Source organism: Scyliorhinus canicula, chromosome 7 (assembly GCF_902713615.1).
Source record: "Scyliorhinus canicula chromosome 7, sScyCan1.1, whole genome shotgun sequence".
Lineage (NCBI taxonomy): Eukaryota > Metazoa > Chordata > Chondrichthyes > Carcharhiniformes > Scyliorhinidae > Scyliorhinus > Scyliorhinus canicula.
In genome coordinates this window covers 134,851,604-134,873,410 of record NC_052152.1, presented here as the reverse complement: position 1 = coordinate 134,873,410, position 21,807 = coordinate 134,851,604, and the positions used below count along the sequence as shown (strand labels likewise).

The 21,807-nt window shown below is 47.0% G+C and overlaps 1 protein-coding gene across 6 annotated transcripts in view; it reads right to left on the bottom strand.

The window, feature by feature from the left end:
• Nucleotides 1-21,807, bottom strand: part of LOC119969395 (engulfment and cell motility protein 2) — a 242,824-nt gene that overhangs the window by 38,232 nt on the left and 182,785 nt on the right. Inside the window, exon 1 of one of the 6 annotated variants that reach the window (XM_038802988.1) lies at nucleotides 670-756. The exons of the other annotated variants lie outside the window; for them this stretch is intronic. The gene's annotated coding sequence lies outside the window, so the exon portion shown is untranslated. Of the gene's footprint in view, nucleotides 1-669; nucleotides 757-21,807 lie in introns of those variants that run through there. 6 annotated transcript variants of the gene reach the window in all.

The window sequence follows — 21,807 nt, the reverse complement described above, 5'->3', positions numbered from 1 at the left end:
CACCTGGTGAAGACAGTACTGAGAGATCCTGGCAGAAAGAGAGAGTATTGATAAAAGGGATTTGCAACAACATGGGCTGTCAAATATTGGCTCATTATCAGCGACTAGTCCTAAAAACCTCATTGCCAAAGGCCTGCCAGCAAGTGAGATAATAAAACAAATCTGGATTACAGGATTAGTGCACAAACATCACTGTGCCATGGGAAAATATTACGGTAGAATTGCAAGTGACTTCTACTAAATTGAAAAGTAGTAAGGAGAGAAGAAACAAGAGAGCGCGAGCATCCAAGAGGGAGAGAGAAAGAGCGAGAAAGAGAGGGATGGCAAGAAAGATGCGCTTGTCAGAGAGAGGAGAAGAAGAAAGACTTTGACTATAGAGGCAAAGGAATGGTTCTCAAAATGAACACAAACAAATTACACAAACTTTACCTCTTAATTTCAAACCTATTCTTTTATAAGTCAATATAAATTGCTTGTTATAAAAAAAGGGAGAGGCATGGAGAAAGAAAAGCGAGGAAAATGAGTTGCATGAGAGAGAGGTGGTGTGGGATTCAGAGAGAGAGAGAGAGAGAAAAGGAGTGTGCTTTAAAATATTAGAAAAATGAAGACCATCTCAACACATAAAGAAATTCAATTCCTAGAACACCACAGGAAAGCCAAAATACTCACCAGCAAGACTGGTGTCCATCTCTGTCTGAAGAGTGAACAAACAGCCACTCAAGAACTGAGCATAAGCAGAGAAGGAATGATGCACTCCAATAGTGGGGTGTGGCAAAGAGCTCAATGAGCTGTGAAATCTCACTCCATCTCTGCCCCCATTAACACTTCCTGCACTGAACCTGCTGTCAAATGATCTTCAGTGTAAGCTTCTGAGACGTGTCAGAACTCTGAAGTCTACAGCACACGGAGTTTTCACATGTCACAGAATCCAAGATTCGCTCATTTCTAACAATTTCAGATCATTCAGAAACATCACTTACAGGAGCATTTTAATGAATCTTTACAGGAGATTGTCAAAGCAATAAATCCCCACCAAGATATTTTTACTTTATACAGTACTTTCACTCCACTGGTCCAAATTTCATTTCCCTCTCCTGATTCTGAGGTGTTCTTCTGAGGAGGTGCATTGGAATACTGGGTTTTTCAGAGGACTAAAATACAAGGAGGTAGAAGTTATGCTATAGTTACATGCAAATTCCTGGTTAGACCACACCTGGAATATTGAGAGCAGATCTGGGCACTACACTTTAGGAAGAATATATTGGCCTGAGAGGGAGTGTAGTGTACATTCAATAATTACTGTGAAAAACCCCTAGTTGCCACATCCCGGTGCCTGTTCGGGTACACGGAGGGAGAATTCAGAATGTCCAAATTACCTAACAGCATACCTTTCTGGACTTGTGGGAGGAAACAGGAGAACCCGGAGGAAACCCACAACGGACACAGGGAGAACGTGCAGAGACTGACCCAAGCTGGGAATCGAACCTGGGACCCCCCCCCGGCGTGGTGAATTACCAGAATGGTACCTAGACTCAAAGGGTTAAGCTAAGAGGGCAGATTAAACAAACTAAATTTAGAAGGTTTGATTGGTTTGAAGTTTTAAAAAGATTAAGGGAAAACAGAACGTTTCTCTATATCTGCCCTATTTCCACTGGTTAGGGAAGGGGGTCTAAAAATTAGAGCAAGACTATTCGGGAGTAAGATGGAAAAATACTCCCACACACAAAGGGTGGTAGAAAGTTAGAATTCACATCCACAAACAGCATTTAATGCTAATTCAATTGTAAATTAAATGACAGTCTGATAGATTTTTGTTATCCAAAGATTTTATGGGATATGAGGCAGAGGTGGGCAAATTAAATGAAGTTAGGTCACAGATCAGCCATGATGTCATTGAATAGCAGACCAGGCTTGAGGGGTTAAATGGATGCCACCCATTTTTTTATTCCTATACATTATCCAAGTGATAAACAAAGTGTTGGGTAGCTATTTCACCACAGGGATCAACCATAGCCACGGCAGAAACCAACAGATTGGGAATCAAGCCCAAGATGTTATGACATTTTAACAAATAGTATAATTACTGAACAATTGGGGGAACCCGGGGCACACCATAAAGTGCAGTAGTTACGGATTGGATGAGCAAATTCTGTGCTTAAATTCTAGAACTGAATTAAATAGATCGCATAATTGGTGGACTGACACTAAAACAATGACCATTAAAACTGTTGAATTCATCCGGAATGGAAGGGAACCTGTTCAGCTTCGGCCACAAGTGGGCTGATTTACCACAGTGAGCTAAATAGCTGGCTTGTAATGCAGAACAAGGCAGCAGCGCGGGTTCAATTCCTGTACTGGCCTCCCCGAATGTAGCGACTTGGGGCTTTTTGCAGTAACTTCATTGAAGCCTACTTGTGACAATAAGCGATTATTATAGGGACTGGTTTAGCACAGTGGGCTAAACAGCTGGCTTGTAATGCAGAACAAAGCCAGCAGCGCGGGTTCAATTCCCGTACCAGCCTCCCCGAACAGGCGCTGGAATGTGGCGACTAGGGGCTTTTCACAGTAACTTAATTGAAGCCTACGTGTGACAATAAGCGATTATTATTATTAAGTGACCGGTATCACACTATGCAGCTGGAAGGGCAGCACGGTAGCTCAGTGGTTAGCACTGCTGCCTCACAGCGCCAAGAACCCGGGTTCAATTCCGACCTGGGTGGAGTTGGCGCTTTCTCCCGTATCTGCGTGGATATCCTCTTGCTGCTCAGGTTTCCTCCCACAACCCAAAGATGTGCAAGTTAGGTGGACTGGCCATGCTAAAATGCCCCTTGGTGTCCAACTATGTACGGGTTAGTTGGGGTTATGGGTATAGTGCGGGCAGTGGCCTAGGTAGGGTTCTCTTTCAGAGGGTCGGTGCAGATCCGATGGGCCACCATCTGCACTGTAAGGATGGTTTTATGCTCTGCAAAGCAACTCAGCTGTACAAACAGTTGCTTAACGGTGGCCTGCCGGAACCTTCTCAGGACAATTAACAAGGGGCAACAGTGTGGTGATTGTGTATCAGTGTAGATGCAATACAACTGAGCAAGCACTAGAGGGAGCACGGGAGAGCTATAAATACACAGGGACAGGAAGTGAGGACACACTTCACGGAAGGGAGATCTGGTAGCAAGACACAGACACACAGACAGGCAGCATTTGAGGTAGCCGTAAGTTAAGCTCTGAAGACAGAACAAATTCACAATAAAGCATCTTCTCCACCTTTGAGACTACGAGCTTTATTAAGACACAAGGAACAACACATGGTACCAGCAGTGGCTTCAGAAGCTTAGTACAAGATTACTCAAGGAAAAACTGCAGACACAGAAAGACCAAAATGGCATGGAAACCTCCTACTGGACATTGGGAAGACCTCGCTTATTCGAGGATGTGGGTTGGACGCCCACCTCAGCTGAACATGACCGGTAATGTAAGAAATGTCTGGAAAATATTTAAACAAATGTTCGATTTTCATATCATAGCTAATGATTTAGCAGCAGCCTCAGACGAAATGAAAATAGCACTGCTCATCGCAGGACATGAAGCTCGAAAAGTATATAATGGATTTAAATACTCAAAAGCTGAAGACAGCAACAACTTACAAATAATACTAAAAAAATTTGAAGAGTACTGTATGAAATTTGAAGAGCACTGTATGCTCAGAGGCCAAACTGCACAGAGACTGAGTGATGCAAAACTCAAACTATCACTATCAGAACAGAAAGAGTTCAGTCAAGAAATCGTGAGTGAAAAGTACAGATCAAAAGGAAGAATAAATTTTTCACAAAGCCAAAACGCTGAAATCCAGTACAGATCAAAAGGAAAAGGTAACTTACAACTTTCAGAAAGAAAAAACGCTGAAATCCGCAATAAAATGGTGTCGGAGCACATTTTACAGTCTCTGGGGCACAAAGAACAAAAGTCTGCGTCTGCGCATGCGCAGGAAGCAGAAGCCGCGCATGTGCAGTTACAATCACCCGTTTTGCATTCTGCGCATGCGCAAGCGCAGTTTAAAAAAGTTCTTGTTGCGGATTGTTATGTGCATGCGCAAGCCGCGCATGCGCAGTCTCAAAACGTTGTGGTCACGGATCGTTATGTGCATGCGCAAGCTGCGCATGCGCAGTGGACACAAAACCGCACAGTAAAGGAAGGCCGATTTGCCCATGCATGCGCAAGCCGCGCATATTGGTGCGAGTGTCCTTTGTGGAATCTGTTACATTGAACGTTTCGTCTCGAGAATGGCGAGAATGATCTGATGTTGCATTGATGCTGGTGACATCAGTCATTTGTGGTGGATTTGATTCCTCGTCTTTGCTTTCTTGGTGTTCCTCTTCTGGAGTCAAAATCTGCATGGTTTCTATTGGCGTGGTCTCACTGGACTCTAGGTGCTCCTCTTCCGGAGTCAAAATCTGCTTGGTTTCTATTGGCGTGGTCTCTCTGGACTCTTGGGTGGCCCTACCCTGTGCTTCTGTACAGACAAGCCGAGAACTGTCAGTCTCACTGTGATCCTGTACCTCCTGTATGTCGAGTGTGATCACCTTGTCACTGTTTTCGCATACAGTGGGTAGATGTACATTGTCTTCTTCTTGATTATGTGAACTTGGTAGGCTTTCATGGTCTGCTTGCGGTTCCTCAGATACGGCGGGTTGACCTTCAAGGTCTTGTTCATGCATGGTGTTCGCCAGGGAGTGTTTGCTTGCTTCCCTGTTGGAGTCTTTCATCACTCTCACTGTGGAGCCTGTCATCGCTCTCTCCGTGGAGTCTTTCTGTGCTCTCTGTTTGGCGTCGTCTTCGTCTTGGGTATTGCTGTCATCCAATATATCGCGATCTGCCATGGCACCATGGTGTTGGATTCATCTACCACGAGTAGATTCGTGTTGAGCTTTGCGACCGTGTCGCTGATGCTGTGATCAGCATATCCGAATAATTCAGCCATGTCTGAGTAGTATTGTTCGAAAAACAAATCATCTTTTTTTGTTTCGGATTTATTTTTGTTCTCTTCACTTTGGGTGGTGCAGACTGCTTTTTCCAGGGTGTTGTGAGAGTTATTTTCAACTGCTGGTTTAAGTTCAGGCGTTTTTCTGTCTTCTGAGGCAAGAAAATTTGGTTTTACAGCTTTAAATATCTTGTTTTAAATTTTCGGGCATTTCCCTTTTAAGTGGGTGTGGTCCGGATCCTCAGACGTCATGACGCTTGTGACGTCATGCATAGGAATCGATTGCTCATGTGCAAATCCGCCTTCCTTTACTGTGCGGTTTTGTGTCCACTGCGCATGAGCGGCTTGCGCATGCGCATAACGATCCGCACCAATAACTGTGACAATGACTCAAATTATCCACACGGGACACTCATTGAGCATAACAAGAAAAACAAAAGGCACAAAAAGCACAGCAGAAACGAGAACAACAGCAAGAACAAAAGCAACATGAAGCGCGATAAGAATAACAAAAATCGCAAGAAGCACTGCAGAAACAAGAATGGCAACGAAAACAACAAAGACAGGAACGACAGAAACAACAGCAATGAAACAACGACTTGTACAAAATGGTACAACTCTGCACATGAAGGACAATGCCACAGCACACTGCAAAGCAATGACAAGACTACAAACATGCCATGGGATGACAACGAATCTCACAAACTCACATCTGCTCCAGAACAAGCAAGCACACCAGCTTTCAAGGCAGATGACATGCTAAATCGATAACACAAGCACAGAAAAAAGTCCATGTCAGTCAACATCAGTGGTTCGACTATGCGAACACCTCGGGATGACGTATTGGTTACTTAAAATAACAAGAACACCGACAACATTCACAACGGAGTTGCAATATCAATATCATCACGTCAACAACAAAAAAAGAAAAAACTCAGTGAACAAATTCATCAAGTTTGGACTCATAAATGTTTTTATTAAGATTGGACTCATAAATATAAATTGGCTTTGTAAAATATGCAATAGCACCATCACTTGTATAGATACACATATCATAAGTAACTGTTTTGTACAATTTTCTTTAACGATGTACAGAAAATATGTAAAGAAAAAAGGGGGATGTGGTGATTGTGTATCAGTGTAGATGCAATACAACTGAGGAAGCACTAGAAGGAGCACGGGAGACCTATAAATACACAGGGACAGGAAGTGAGGATACACTTCATGGAAGGGAGAATTGGTAGCAAGACACAGACACACAGGCAGGCAGCATTTGAGGTAGCCGTAAGTTAAGCTCTGAAGACAGAACAAATTCACAATAAAGCATCTTCTCCACCTTTGAGACTACGAGCTTTATTAAGACACAAGGAACAACACAAATAGAGGTAGCCTTAATACCGGTGCATACATACCCCCCCCCACCCAGTACAAAAAAGAATTTGTTTATTCACCGAGTCCTTGACATGTATAGTGTGGAGCTATGGAGTCAATGACGATTTGAAGTCCAGGTTGCCTGCAGGGAAAGGTGTTTGAATGCAGCCACTCATCACCGGCAGCATGAGTAGTGGATCACGATACGTCATGGAGTAGCACTGATTTGAAACCACTGCTGCCATTTTGCAGCACTGCACTCCAGCCTATCCCAATCTTAACCTGACACAGCTGAACATGATGGTAAACGGTATAAAAGTCCCCCATTCGCACTATCTCACAGGTTGGTTGTTAGATTCTGGGCGAGATTCTCTGGCCTCCCTGCGGGTGTTTCTCAGTGGCGGGAGGTGGCCTGCCTGTTGCCGGGGCAGCAGTATCTTTTGATCCCATCGCTGTCAATGGGATTTCCCACTGAATCCACCCACGCCGCCGGGAAACCTGCAGCAGGGTTGTGCTGTCGCCGGGACCAAAGATCCCGTCGGCACAAAGAGCTAGAAGATCTCTCCCCATGTCTTTAAGTATGCTTCAATTGAATGCATTTTGGAGAAAAAGAAAAAGTTCTTTTCATAACCACCAGACTTCTCAAAGGCCCTTTACAGCGAATGAAGCACTTCTGAAGTGTAGTCACTGTTATAATGTAGGAAATGCAGAGGTTTGCTTTCTTCGGCTGTCTCACATGCTCAGTCATTCTTCAAAAGCAGCACTGAGCAGATTCAATTCACGAAGGATTCACGAAGGATTCCCGTCATTTCTTGCAGCCACAATTCACCTTCCCATTAAGAGGTTCAGGCTGGCTTTAAGGAGCACTAGAGCCATTTAATCGAGCTCGCTGCTGATTTGTGCAGTCAATGAACAGCGTGGGAGACCGCCTGCCGCTGGCCGATCTTCCGTTCCCGCCGCTAACAATGGGATTTCCCATTGAATCCACCACCGGTGGGACCGGAAAAGACCCCCTGGTGAGAACAGCCGGAAAATCCCCAGGATTACATGCTCTAATGTGGTTAGGTGCATGGCTTACCGATTCACACGTACAAAGTTCACGGTTAGGCTCCTGGGGTAAGTTTGACTCTGTTCAATATTGTAAAATGAGTGATAGAGAGTTGGCTATACATCTCTCCTGCATTTTATTTTCATTGGGATCTTGGAAAACAACAGATGTTGAAACACTGCTTTTATCACATCTGTGCCACACATTGGACAAATCCAATCAAAAACAGTGAATGACATTTCCGAATACTTGTTCACTCACTTGTAAAATTCCTGACTACTGTCTGATGATTTATTGACCTAAAATTAAAAACAAGGCTGTTTAATGACATGGTTCAAATTCTGCCCATTAATCAGCGTGCTGAAAATAGCTCCCAGCTGAGACTGAGGAAGTATCAGAATATTGAGCGATACATCAGAAAGCAGTGCTCCCAGCTCAGATCAACACGCTGTAATCTGAAGCAAGTAGGATAAAGGCCCAATTTCAACTCTGGAAGGATGCAGATGTAAGAGGGGTGGGGGGACGGAGGGAGAAATAAAATATTGGCTCCCAGCCCCCTCCCTCAACATGCCCTAAGAGGAGAGGAATGGTACCCAACAGATTAGACATGTCTGTGAGCAGAAAAGGGAAGATTGTGATTTTGTGGGGAGGTTGCTGATGGGGACTGTTTCCACTGGTAAATGAGGAACAGGAATCAGAAGAGTTAGTAAAGTTAGCAATTATTGTGGAGGTAAAAACCTCAAGTACAGCCATTATTTTTAAAATTTAATGTACCCAATTAATTTTTTTCCCCATTAAGGAACAATTTAGCGTGGCCAATCCATCTTCCCTGCACATCTTTGGGTTGTGGGGGTAAGATTCACGCAGACACGGGGAGAATGTGCAAACTCCACACAGACAGTGACCCAGGGCTGGGATCGAACCTGGGTCCTCAGTGTCGTGAGGCAGCAGTGCTAACCACTGAGCCACCCCTCAAGTAAAGCCCTAAAAAATAAAATTAAGTTATTAGGGTGCGAGGCTGTGCTGTTCTCTGGTTGCTCCACAACTAAAATTCACGATATACACGGTATATCAAGTAGTCATCTAAATGAGACTCAATTCCTCTAGGATGGAGAGCCTGCCCTTGTCCAACTTAAAATGCCGGGAGAATGTCGGGGTAGAAGTACATAGCACAAAATCCCTCCATCACACCATTCCCATTGGATTTAAAATATTCTTTCCAATTTCTCAGTATCTTAGGGGTAAAGCAGGTTTGAAACTACAAGAGATTCCATAAAAACATGGGGCTGAAAATGTTCTGTTGAATTAAGTGAGGATGCATTGGTACAGAAATGGAAGCAGGTGCCTGCATTTAGACACTGGAGCCCAGATTCTCCTGCGGGGATGGGAATATCAGATTTACACATTTTTGCAGCTTCACAAATGGACACCCTGACCATGTTACATTGCCCATGACTGGTTTCTTCATGGAGGATTCGGGCTTGCAGGCCAGTTTGAGAGTCATGATGGAGTGCATAAGGAATGTCAGTGCAGAGGACGGATGGTCAGAAGACCTCTTATGAAGACAGCAATGCCAGCTCACAACATAATTTTAAGCCCTCCCCCCCCCGATCCACCTCAGATCCCCAGCATCAGCTCCATGGCTCCTCAGATCCCCCGCGCCACCTCCATGCCCCCTCAGATCAGCTGTGCCACCTCCATGGATCCTCAGATCCCCCGCCCCACCTCCAATGCTCCTCAGATCCCCTGCAGCATCTCCATGGCTCCTCAGAACCCCACACCACCACCAAGGATCCTCAGATCCTCCCACACCACCTCCATGGCTCCTCCAATCCCCCCCCCCCCCCCCCCCGCCACCTCTATGGCCCCTTAGAATCTCCATTGCCATTTATTCTCCATGACCACTCAACCAGTAGCCACCATATACAGTCCTGATGAGCCATGCAAAAACAATGGGAATCATTTTAAATGCAAGTGTAAAAAACGCAGACTGTAACGATGTAATAAAACTCTCATTCAAAAATCTGTGATTGATGCTGCAAAGAAAAACTGTTTAACACAGAAGAAAAATTAATCCTTTAGGTGGCCATTGAGTTGTGTAAGCAAGCAACCATGTACTCTGAAACTAAATCAAAGGAAGAGTATGTTATTACACCCTCATAATACTGTTAATAATTCCCCTGAACAGGTGCATCAGCAGATTGAGCAGAATACTGCAACCTTGGAACTCAGCCAGGCATTCATACTAGCCACAACTATGAAAACATTAGTTTCCTTTTAAAAAACATTTTAAGTACCCAATTATTTCTTTCCAATTAAGGGGCAATTTAGACACCAATCCACATACCATGCACATCTTTGGGTTGTGGGGGTGAAACTCACGCAGACACAGAGAGAATGTGCAAACTCCACACAGACAGTGACCCGGGGCTGGTATCAAACCTGGGTCCTCAGCACCGTAGACAGCAGTGCTAACCACTGTGCCACCAAAACATTAGTTTTCTAATCCAAAGCCTAAAACTGAAAGAACCGATGGCATTTTCTCCATTTTAAAGCAAACTGCCCATCAATCAATGGAAGGAAGCAGGTACTTTGATTATATTCAAGCCTGGAAGAGTTGCGAATGGGCTTTGCACCCTTCCTTTTTTTTTTTAAATTTAGATTACCCAATTATTTTTTCCAATTAAGGGGCAATTTTAGCGTGGCCAATCCACCTACTCTGCACATTTTTGGGTTGTGGGGGCGAAACCCACGCAGACACGGGGAGAATATGCAAACTCCACACGGACAGTGACCCAGAGCCGGGATCGAACCTGGGACCTCAGCGCCGCGAGGCGGTTGTGCTAACCACTAGGCCACCGTGCTGCCCGGCACCCTTCCTGGCCCATGGAAGGTCCACATGAAAATGGCATGGAGTTGGGAAGGCAGAGGGAAATTGGCAAAAAAAAAATCAAATTTCATGACCTGATTAGCACCTCCTTTGGGAGATGGAAATTAGGTCCAGAGTCTCTGTATGGCATGGTAGAGTCGAGCAACTCTATAGATACTAACCCATTACAAATAGATGTCAGCTGGAGTATTAGGTTCAATTCTGGGCACCACACTTTCGGAACCCTTGGAGAGTGTAGAGCACAGTTCAGTGAAGTGATACAAGGGATCAGCAACTTCAGCTATGTGGTGAGACTGGAGAAACTGGATCTATTCACCTTTGAGCAGAGAAGGTCAAAATGAGATCCAATAGAGGTGCTACGGGTACACAGTTATGACATAACAATTTTTAGAAAAACTATTTTAAAGATTACATTTAAAAAAAAACTTGGAACTAGTTTAACAACGGTTTGAAAATGGCCCCAATTGGCGGCACGTAGGTGCAGTGGTTAGCACTGCTGCATCATGGCACTAAGGACCCGGGTTCAATCCCGGCCCTGGATCACAGTGCAGGGTAGGTGGATTGGCCATGCTAAATTGCCTCCTAATTGAAAAAAAAAATTGGACATTCTAAATTTATATTAATAAAAACTACAAATGGCTCCAAGTTACCAGATAGAATTGTGGCTTTCAGACTGGATCTCCCTTCTTCCAAGAAGACTAAGGACAATCCTTAATTTAGTAATGGTTCACTGTGGTCTCAGCCAGAAGATAATGATGTTTTGTTGATGCCTCATTGGCCAGGACAAAAAGCTAAGAACCCTAGCTGGGAGAAAGGCCTACTGAAGAGTCGATGCCTCAACTGAGAGAGAACTTGACATTTTTGGATAGGTCACATGATAGCAGCAGACATATCAGTTCCTGCAAAAATTATCAACAAGGGTAGGGAGAGAAAAATTATCTCCAGCAGAATTGCACAATTCGACAGTGGAAGCCATTGCAGCTGCTGAAGCAATTCTACAATCTGAAGACCTTCACCAGACAGTGCAACATCCTGACTTCAAACAGATCAGTCCTGCAACGAACAATAGCGAGACTGAACTGGTCCAATTTTTCTGAGTATCGTTTTTAACTTCCTCTGTAACTAATCTTTGTGCGTGTGTGTGTATATGTTAGCAAGCAATGGTGAGAAACAAACTAATCTTTTCCTTTTTTTTGATAAAGTAAAGAAGTGTTGGATTAACCCACATCTGGACCCATGAGCAACTTTGGGGAAACACCTTTTTAAATGTCAGAGGTGTTAACATTCTGAGGTTTTGATGCAGTAAACACGCAGAAATGGTGCAGAGTTAAGATTATTGGTAAAAGAACCAAAGACAGATTTTTTAAAAATGCAGCGAGTACAAGTGATGTTAGTTGGACATGGTACCATGGGCTTTGGTGGTGGTTGCAGGGGGGGGGGGGCGGGGGGGGGGCCGAGAGGATGATATGGGGAAGAAAGGTGGTGATATAGACATGGTTCCCCTTCTTAATCACTTGCTGGATTCAGAACGGACTCGGGCTCAACTTTCGCTCTGCGGTGTTGATCAACAATCACTGCCTAGGTTTGTTTCAGAATAGTCTCTTCGACAAGTTACCAGACAGAACAGAAACATACCCCAGGTTAGCAAAGGAAAAAAATAAATTAGGCGGCGTTGGAAATAAACCTCGCTGCGGACACAGCAAGAGTTCAGCTTCTGACCAGTTTTTCTGCTGGTGTAAATATAAACAGTTGAGACAAGCTTCGCTGTCGCGGCTGGGGGCAGGCAACTACTTTGACAGCAGAATCGCTCCCTCAGGTCCCCAGCAATTATCTATTACCCTGTAATTTTGAGTTGCCAAGGAAACCCAACAAAGATAATAGGCCAAAGGGCATCAATCATTCTCCAGCTATCGGCAGCTCAAGTATCATAAGCCTTTAGAAGAATTCAGTTCCACTAAATTCTGCCACATGGCTCAGCTGTGTTTGTTAGGTAACTCTTTCAGGAAATAATTCTGGTACAAATCCAGACAATAACAACTGGTAAGAAAGAAACTTGCATTTATTTATAAAAAATAAATAAATTAAGAATACCCAATTCTTTTTCTTTTCAATTAAGGGGCAATTTAGTGTGGCCAATTCACCTATCCTGAACATATTTTGGGGCTGTGGGGTGAGACCAACACAGACATGGGGAGAATGTGCAAACTACACACGGACAGGGACCAAGGGCCGGGATTGAACGCGGATCCGCGGTGCCATGAGGCAGCAGTGCTAACCACTGCACCACTGTGCTGCTCCAAAACTTGCATTTGTATAGCACCTTTCACAAAATCAGGACCTCCCGAGGCACTTTACAGCCAATAATTACTTCAGTCGCCATCACATAATGCAAGAAATTTGACAGCCAATTTGTGCACCGCATCCCCCTTATACAGTAATGTAATAACCATGTAATGATATGTATACTGACTGGGATGTAAAATGAACAAGTTCATGATAATGCCTCTTACCACTAGAGGGAACCACAGAACAGTCATATATATATATATCATGTGACTTCAGGGATGGTGAAGCAAGGAGCAGTTGTGTACTTGAGAGTTCAGTAGTTAGAGATAGCATAGTTTAATCTAGAAACCTTCTACTTTAGAAATGTGAACATATCTTAGTTTTTAAAAATAAATTTAGAGTACCCAATTCATTTTTTCCAATTAGGGGGCAATTTAGTGTTGCCAATCCACCTTCCCGGCACATCTTTGGGCTGTGGGGCGAAACCCACGCAAACACCAGGAGAATGTGCAAACTCCAAATGGACAGTGACCCAGGGCTGGGATAGAAACTGGCACCACGACGCCATGAGACAGCAGTGCTAACCACTGCGCCGTGCTGCTCCAAACAAATCTTAAGTTAGTTGTGCTATTAAATTTGTAGTCAGAGTAGAGTAGGAGAGATAAATAGGTGGGTAGTGTCTATGGGAGAGGAGTGGGTATGTGCATTATGGTTTTATTGAACTATTGGTTTTCCGTTGATGTTTGCATATTTCTGTTATCTGTAATTATTTACAATGCCAAAAAATACCTCAATAAAATTGTTTGTTAAAAATAAAAATTAAATTTGTAGTTTTGTTTGTTAACAAAGCTTTGTGTTCTTTATTCAACACTTCGTATCCAAGCCATTCAGGTAAAGCAAAATAGAGAACACAACATGGTACCAGGGGTGCTTCCTAAAGTCGAATAGTCAAGTTTAGTGAGAAAGAAAAAGAAAGAAAAAAGTGCAAAAAACAAATCTCAACCAGACTCCAGTAGCAACAATCAGACTCCAAGATCAACGCCCTGAAGCATCACAAAAACTAAATACCCAGCTGGAGCTTCGTCGAGGGTCTTCAGACTCCAAAGTCATTCAGGACACAGGTAATGTAGATGTGAACTGGAAAATTTTCAACCAAGAGTTTGACCTGTACCTCTCATCCTAATTTTTGGATTTGTTTATTGTCGCGTGTACCGAGGTACAGTGAAAAGTATTTTTCTGTGAGCAGTTCAAACAGATCATTTAATACATGAAAAGAAAATAAAAGCAAAAGAAAATACATAAAAGGGCAACAGAGGTCCACCTCAAACCTCCAAGTAGTCAGTGAGAAGCAAAAGATTGCACTCATTTAGGCTGGACTGCAGGCTATAGAAGTGTATAATTCATTCCACTTTAAGAATGAGGTTGAAAGGACTTCCGGTTGCGGCTATGCAGAGCTAAGCTGCACGTTCGGCAGCTCCCGCCGGGAACGGACTTTTGGGCTCTTTTAAGGGCCCCCAGCGGTACTTGATCGACGATTCCCAACGTGGGAAGGTGTCATCAGCAGATCCCCAGTGTTCTATGGTCTGGACCAGGAGTGGGGCCAGCAAAATAGCGGTGGCAGCGCCTAGAAAAAAGCGGGGGAAGAAAAACAAGGTGGCGGCCGGCGGAGGCTTCGAGGAATGGAGGCAGTGGGCGCAGGAGCAGCAGGAGACTCTCCAGCGCTGTTTTCAGGAGCTAAAAGTGGAGCTGCTAGACTCACCGAAGGCTACTACTGACAAGCTGCTGGAGACGCAGACAGCCCAGGGGGTGGAGATCCGGGAGCTCCGACAACAAGCCTCCGAAAGAGAGGATGAGGACGCGGCCCTCGCGGTAAAGGTGGAGATGCATGAGGCGCTCCATAAGAAGTGGCAGGAGCGGTTCGAGGAGATGGAGAACTGGTCGAGGCGGAAAAATTTGCGGATCCTGGGCCTCACGGAGGGGCCAGACCTGGGGGCCTATGTGGTCGTCTTGCTAAACTTGCTGATGGGAGCTGGGTCCTTCCAGGGGCCCCTAGAGCTGGAGGGGGCCCACAGAATACTGCCAGGAGGCCCAAGCCGAATGAGCCACTACGGGCGGTGCTGGTGCGGTTCCACTGGTTCGTTGACCGAGAGTGCGTGCTTAGGTGGGTCAAGAAGGAGCGGAGCAGCAAGTGGGAGAACATGGTAGTGCGGATCTTCCAGGACTGGAGTGCGGAGGTGGCTAAGCGGAGGGCCGGGTACAACCGGACGAAGGCGGTGCTCCACAGAAAGAGTGTGAAGTTTGGCATGTTACAACCAGCGGGTCTGTGGGTCACCTACAAGGACCAGCACTTATATTTTGAGTCCTCGGAGGAGGCGTGGGCCTTTGTGCAGGCCGAGAAGTTGGACTCTAACTGAGGATCGGGGGTTTGTAAATAACTGCTTTAACTTTTGGTGGGGGGTTCTCTCTTTCATGCTGGTTGTGTGTTGTTTCTAGGGCGGGTGGGGCACTGTCTTTTTGCGTGGGTTCGGTGGATGGGCTCGAGTTGGGGGGTAGACTTGGAGGGTGGGGAGTTGGTGGTGGGGGGCGACAAGGGGAGCTACCCTAGAGGAGGCGGGGTCAGGCAGGGGGAAAGCGCGGGCTTTTCTTTTGTTTCCCGCGCTGAGGGTGGATGGGGGCGGGGTCGGAGCTGAGAAGCACGGGCTTTTTTCCCCGCGCGAGAGCGGGAGGGGGAGGAGGAGCGTCTGCTGATGGGTATGGGGGAGGAGAAGTAGCCCCACGTTGGGTCGGAGGTGTGGCGGGAGCCGCCGGGCTCAGCAGAAGTTAGCTGGCTCACGGGAGTGCTATGGAGGGAGTAACGCGGTTGGGAGGGGTCCTAGCCGGGGGGGGGTAATCGGGCTGCTGCTGAAATGGCCGGGGCGGGGGGGTAATCGGGTTGCTGCTGAAATGGCCAGGAAGGAGCTGGAGTATGCAGGGGGGGCCGGGGTGGGGGTTTGCCGCCGTGGGGAACGGGCCAAGTGGGGGACGCTGGCCAGTGGTGGGCAGGGGATGGGTTATGGCTAATCGGCAGGGGAGGGGGGCAGGGAGCCCTCTGATCCGACTGATAACGTGGAATGTGAGGGGGCTGAATGGGCCGGTCAAACGGGCCCGTGTGTTTACGCACCTGAACGGGCTGAAGACGGACGTGGCCATGCTCCAGGAGACGCACCTGAAGGTGGCGGACCAGGTTAGACTGAGGAAGGGCTGGGTAGGCCAGGTGTTTCATTCGGGGCTGGATGCAAAAAATAGGGGGGTGGCGATCCTGGTGGGAAAAAGGGTGTCGTTTGAGGCGTCGAAGGTGGTGGCTGACAGTGGCAGGATGTATGTGATGGTGAGCGGCAAGTTGCAAGGGGAGCGGGTGGTGCTGGTGAATGTCTATGCCCCAAATTGGGACGATGCGGGTTTTATGCGGCGCATGTTGGGCCGCATTCCGGATCTGGAGACGGGGCGCCTGATATTTGGGTGGGGGACTTTAATACAGTGCTGGATCCCCCATTGGATCGATCCATGTCCAGGACAGGCAGGAGGCCCACGGCGGCTAGGGTGTTGAGGGGGTTTATGGACCAGATGGGAGGGGTGGATCCGTGGAGGTTCACGAGGCCGAGGGCCAGGGAGTATTCCTTTTCCTCCCACATGCATAAAGCCTATTCCCGAATCGATTTTTTTGTTCTGAGCAGGGGGCTGATTTTGAGGGTGGAGGATGCCGAGTATTCGGCCATAGTCATTTCGGATCATGCCCCGCACTGGGTGGACCTTGAGCTGGGGGAGGAGAGAGACCAGCACCCGCTCTGGCGCCTGGAGGTGGGGCTGCTGGCGGATGAGAAGGTGGGCGGGCGGGTTCGGGGGTGTATCAAGAGGTACTTAGAGGGCAATGATAATGGGGAGGTCCGGGTGGGGACGGTTTGGGAGGCATTGAAGGGGGTGATTAGAGGGGAGTTGATTTCCATCCGAGCCCATAGGGAGAGTGGAGAGCAAAGAGAGAGGGAGAGGTTGGTGGGGGAGATGGTGAGGGTGGACAGGAGATACGCAGAGGCTCCGGAGGAGGGATTGCTGAGGGAGCGGCATAATCTTCAGGCCAAGTTCGACTTACTGACCACCAGAAAGGCGGAAGCTCAGTGGAGGAAGGCACAGGGAGCGGTGTACGAATGTGGGGAGAAGGCGAGTAGGATGTTGGCGCAACAGCTCCTTAAGTGGGATGCGGCCAGGGAGATTAGTGGAGTGAAGGATAGGGGAGGAAATGTGGTGCGAAGAGGGTGGACATTAATGGGGTCTTCAGGGACTTTTATGGGGAATTGTACCGGTCCGAAACCCCGGTGGGGGGGGGGGGGGGGAGTGGGGCACTTTTTGGACAGGCTGAGATTTCCGAAGGTGGAGGAGGGGCAGGTGGAGGGGCTGGGGGCGCCGATTGAGCTGGTCAAAGGGATAGGCAGCATGCAGTTGGGGAAGGCGCCGGGGCCGGATGGGTTCCCGGTCACATTTTATAAAATGTACGCAGACCTGCTGGGCCCCCTGTTGGTTAGGACCTTTAACGAGGCAAGGGAGGGGGAGGCTTTGCCCCCGACTATGTCACGGGCGCTGATTTCCTTGATCCTTAAACGGGACAAGGACCCCCTGCAGTGTGGATCATATAGGCCGATCTCATTGTTAAATGTGGATGCCAAGCTGTTGGCGAAGATCTTGGCCACAAGGATAGAGGACTGGGTGCCGGGGGTCATTCATGAGAACCAGACGGGGTTTGTGAAGGGAAGGCAGCTGAACACCAATATACGTAGGCTTCTGAATGTTATAATGATGCCGGGGGTAGAAGGGGAGGCGGAGATAGTGATGGCATTGGACTCGGAGAAGGCCTTTGATAGGGTTGAGTGGGGGTACCTGTGGGAGGTGCTGGAAAGGTTTGGGTTCGGGGAAGGGTTTGTCAGTTGGGTGAGGCTGTTATATGAGGCCCCGATGGCGAGCGTAGCCACAAATAGGAGGAGATTCGGAGTACTTTTGGTTGTACCGGGGGACGAGACAGGGGTGTCCCCTGTCCCCCTTGCTCTTTGCGTTGGCAATTAAGCCCCTGGCCATGGCGTTGAGGTTGTCGAGGAAGTGGAGGGGTCTGGTGCGGGGTGGGAAGGAGCACCGAGTGTCACTTTACGCAGATGACTTGTTGCTATATGTGGCGGACCCAGTGGGGGGAATGCCAGAGGTGATGAAGATTCTTAGGGAATTTGGGGGCTCTTCAGAGTACAAGCTCAACCCGGGTAAGAGCGAGTTGTTCGTCGTGCACCCGGGGGTTCAGGAGGAGGGGATTGGTAGGCTCCCACTGAAAAGGGCAGGGAGGAGTTTTAGGTACCTGGGAGTCCAGGTGGCTAGGAGCTGGGGGGCCCTACATTAACTTAACCTCACTAGGCTGGTGGAGCAAATGAGGAGGAGTTTAAAAGATGGGACATGGCGGGCACGATGGGGGCTGGCACGGTCCAACCTCTGTGGGTACTATTGGGCTGCCAACACAGCGATGGTGCTGAAGTGGGTAATGGACGGGGCAGGGGCAGCATGGAAGAGGATGGAGATGGTGTCGTGTGTGGACACGAGCCTGGAGGCGCTAGTAACGGCGCCGTTACCGCTCCCTCCAACCAAGTATACCACAAGCACGGTGGTGGCGGATACCCTCAAAATTTGGGGGCAATGGAGACGGCATAGGGGGGAGGTGGGGGGCTCAATGGAGTCCCCGATACGGGGGAACCACCGGTTTGTTCCAGGGAGCACCGATGGCGGGTTTATTGGCTGGCACAGGGTAGGTATTAGGAGGTTGAGGGACCTGTTTGTGGATGGGAGGTTTGCGAGCCTGGGTGAGTTAGAGGGGAGGTTTGGGCTCCCCCCGGGGAACATGTTTTGGTACATTCAGGTTAGGGCGTTTGCCAGGCGGCAGGTGGAGGGGTTCCCTCTGCTGCCCCCACGTGGGGTACGGGACAGGGTGCTCTCGGGGGTGTGGGTTGGAGGGGGGAGGATTTTGGACGTGTACCACGTAATGCAGGACGTAGATGAGGCCTCGGTGGAGGAGCTGAAGGGTAAATGGGAAGAGGAGCTGGGTGAGGAGATTGAGGAGGGGACGTGGGCGGATGCCCTGGAAAGAGTGAATTCCTCGTCTTCTTGTGCGAGGCTTAGCCTCATACAGTTCAAGGTGCTACATAGGGCTCACATGACCGGGACGAGGACGAGTAGGTTTTTCGGGGCTGAAGACAGCTGTGCTAGGTGCTCGGGGAGCCCAGCGAACCACGCCCATATGTTCTGGGCATGCCCGGCACTGGAGGAGTTCTGGAAGGGTGGGGCGAGGACGGTGTCGAGGGTGGTAGGATCCAGGGTCAAGCCAGGCTGGGGACTCGCAATTTTTGGGGTTGCAGTGGAGCCGGGAGTGCAGGAGGCGAAAGAGGCCGGTGTTCTGGCCTTTGCGTCCCTAGTAGCCCGGCGGAGGATTCTTCTTCAGTGGAAGGATGCGAGGCCCCCAAGCGTGGAGGCCTGGATCAATGATATGGCGGGGTTCATCAAATTGGAGAGGGTGAAATTTGCCCTAAGGGGATCAGTACAGGGGTTCTTTAGGCGGTGGCAGCCTTTCCTGGACTTCCTGGCAGTACAGTAGGAATATAGGCCGGCAGCAGCAGCAACCCGAGGGGGGCGGGGGGAAAAATGTGTATATGTGTTTATTGAATATGCCGGGTGCTTATCTATTTCTTCTTTTTGTAGTTACGGGGGGGGGGGGGGGGTTTGGTTTTGGGGGTTATTGTGTTTTTTTTTGTTGTTAATACTGTTTTCTTGTTGATATTTTCTGTTTTTGATATTTTGTGAAAATCTCAATAAAAATTATTTAAAAAAAAAGAGAATGAGGTTGTAAAAAAGAAGCTTGATGTGGTCATTGAAAAATTTTGATAGCTATTGTGAGCTTAAAAAAAAAGAAAAGCTGTGTAAGTGACTGCAAAAGCAACAAAAAATAATGCTGGAAGACCTAGTAATATATCCCGTTCGAGCAAAGTTCCGAAATCTTGAATCAGGAAAGTAACGTGAAAAATGTTGCCTCTGCTGAAGCTGTGGTGCAGCAAGAAATTAAGCACGCTGAAAAAGGCCAGTTTGTGCAAGCACACGTGGGAAAAAAAGCGCGCTTCGGAAGTTGGACATTTTGGACATGCGCAGTTATAGAAAAAATGTGATTCGAATGTATAACGTTCTGCGCATGTGCAGAACTCGCACATGCGCAATTTGAAAAACAACACGATCTGGAAGATGACCGTTCTGCTCATGCACACAATGTTGCAAGGGCGCACTCCAGACGACGATCGACTTGCGCATGCGTGTTGCAAGTTTGCGCATGACGTCACGAACGTGATGACATTCAGATGTTGTGGCCATGTCCACTTAAGAAAAACAATGCCTGGCAATCGGAAAAACATGTTTAGAAGGCACTAAACAGAAGCATTGAACCTCGCAAGGCAGAACATTGAATTTCAACCCACAGCTGAAGACTTTCGGAGCAGCATTGAATAAGCAATTTTCAGCACGAAACAAGAAGAAAATTTTCACAAATCTAAAAATAAAGATTATAAATTCAACGTCACAGAAGTTGAAATAGATTTAGAAGATATATTCTATATGGATATAATTAAAAGTTTAAACAAAGGTACACAGAAAATTTCAGAAGCTGAAAAAACAAACCCAAATCACAATTGTTCCAAATCTCGATGAATGACAATTCCAGTGATGCTGAATGCCACATTAATCAAATGCAAGCTCGTCACGGGAACTAGTGCCAATTTCCTTAGCTTCTCCAATTTGAACCGCCTGAGAGTTCCACAGACAGTTTTTGTTTTACAGAAACGGTTGATCGTCTGCAGTGGGAATGAGATTGAAACTCTAGGGGTATGTGTCCTAGAAGTATGGGTGCACAATCAAAGCCACTTTGTGCAATTCGCTATTGTGGACACAGAACGAGAGTCCATATTGGGAGTGAAAGCATGCAAAGCCCTGAAGCTTAAGCTACTGTACGTTCCAGACAGCGTGAAGACAAAGGATCATGGTAACTGACCACGAGAAACGATACTCACAAACATCCGATGAGGACAGTGGTGAAACAGATGATGAGCCAGAAGAAGAAGAAGACTACTATGAAGGTCTATCTAGTTTATTTGCCAATAGTGATGAAGTGATCACATGTAGCATACAAGATGTGCAGGACAAAAGTGAGACTGACAGATCTCAGCTGGACTGTACAAAGGCTGACAATCAGATTGCAACAGTGAACAGATCAATTGAGAGCACATCAATTGTGAACAGCCAACAAGAGAATGAAGACATCTTGGAGAAGTTGACTCCAGATGAGAAGCACCAAGAGATCACAGATAAATCAGATCATTCGAAAGGAACTGACGTCACAAAGCTCAAAGAAACATCAGATAATGCAAAGGACATTGATAATAAAAAGGTAAAATCAGACAAGCCAAAAGGAACTGATCTTGAGCACACAAAGAGTGACTACGGATCAACAGATCTTACACAAAGGTACAACTGTGAAACCAAAGGACAACTAAACACATTGCAATTCATGACAAGAAAAAGTGTTTGAACTTGCAGTAACACTTGACAAACCATACAGTATGGAAAGCAATCCAGATGGCAACCGAGCAAGGGACTGCAGGACAGTGTGAAAAACAGCTACCATTCGACACAGAATAGACAAACACGCGTGTAGACCATACAAAGTTCACGCATGATGGCACAAATACCAGGAAGAAAAGGACATTGAATAGAAAGAGAAAACATCATTCCAACAGTCCAGAAGAGTTGGTCTTGCTAAAAAAAACAGATAGCAAACCGGTTTTTAGGGCAAAGGAAACACAAAATCATCACCACAAGCACAGAAAAAAAAAGGTTCAGACAACAAAATGGGTTCAGCCAGTCGAATATCTGATCGATTTGAACTGATGACTTGTTGGTTATGTTCACCTGTTTGGTCACCTGTCTTAGTATTTCCTCCTTTGGCTCAATGTGAATTTTGCCTGATACTCCTGCACCTTGAATTTATATGGTGCATTTAATGTAGTAAAGCATCAAGTTCTTGGCGCTTTCTGTTTGTTAATTCACAATACGTGAATATGGGGATGGTTTAGCACAGGGCTAAACAGCTGGCTTTGAAAGCAGACCAAGGCAGGCCAGCAGCATGGTTCAATTCCC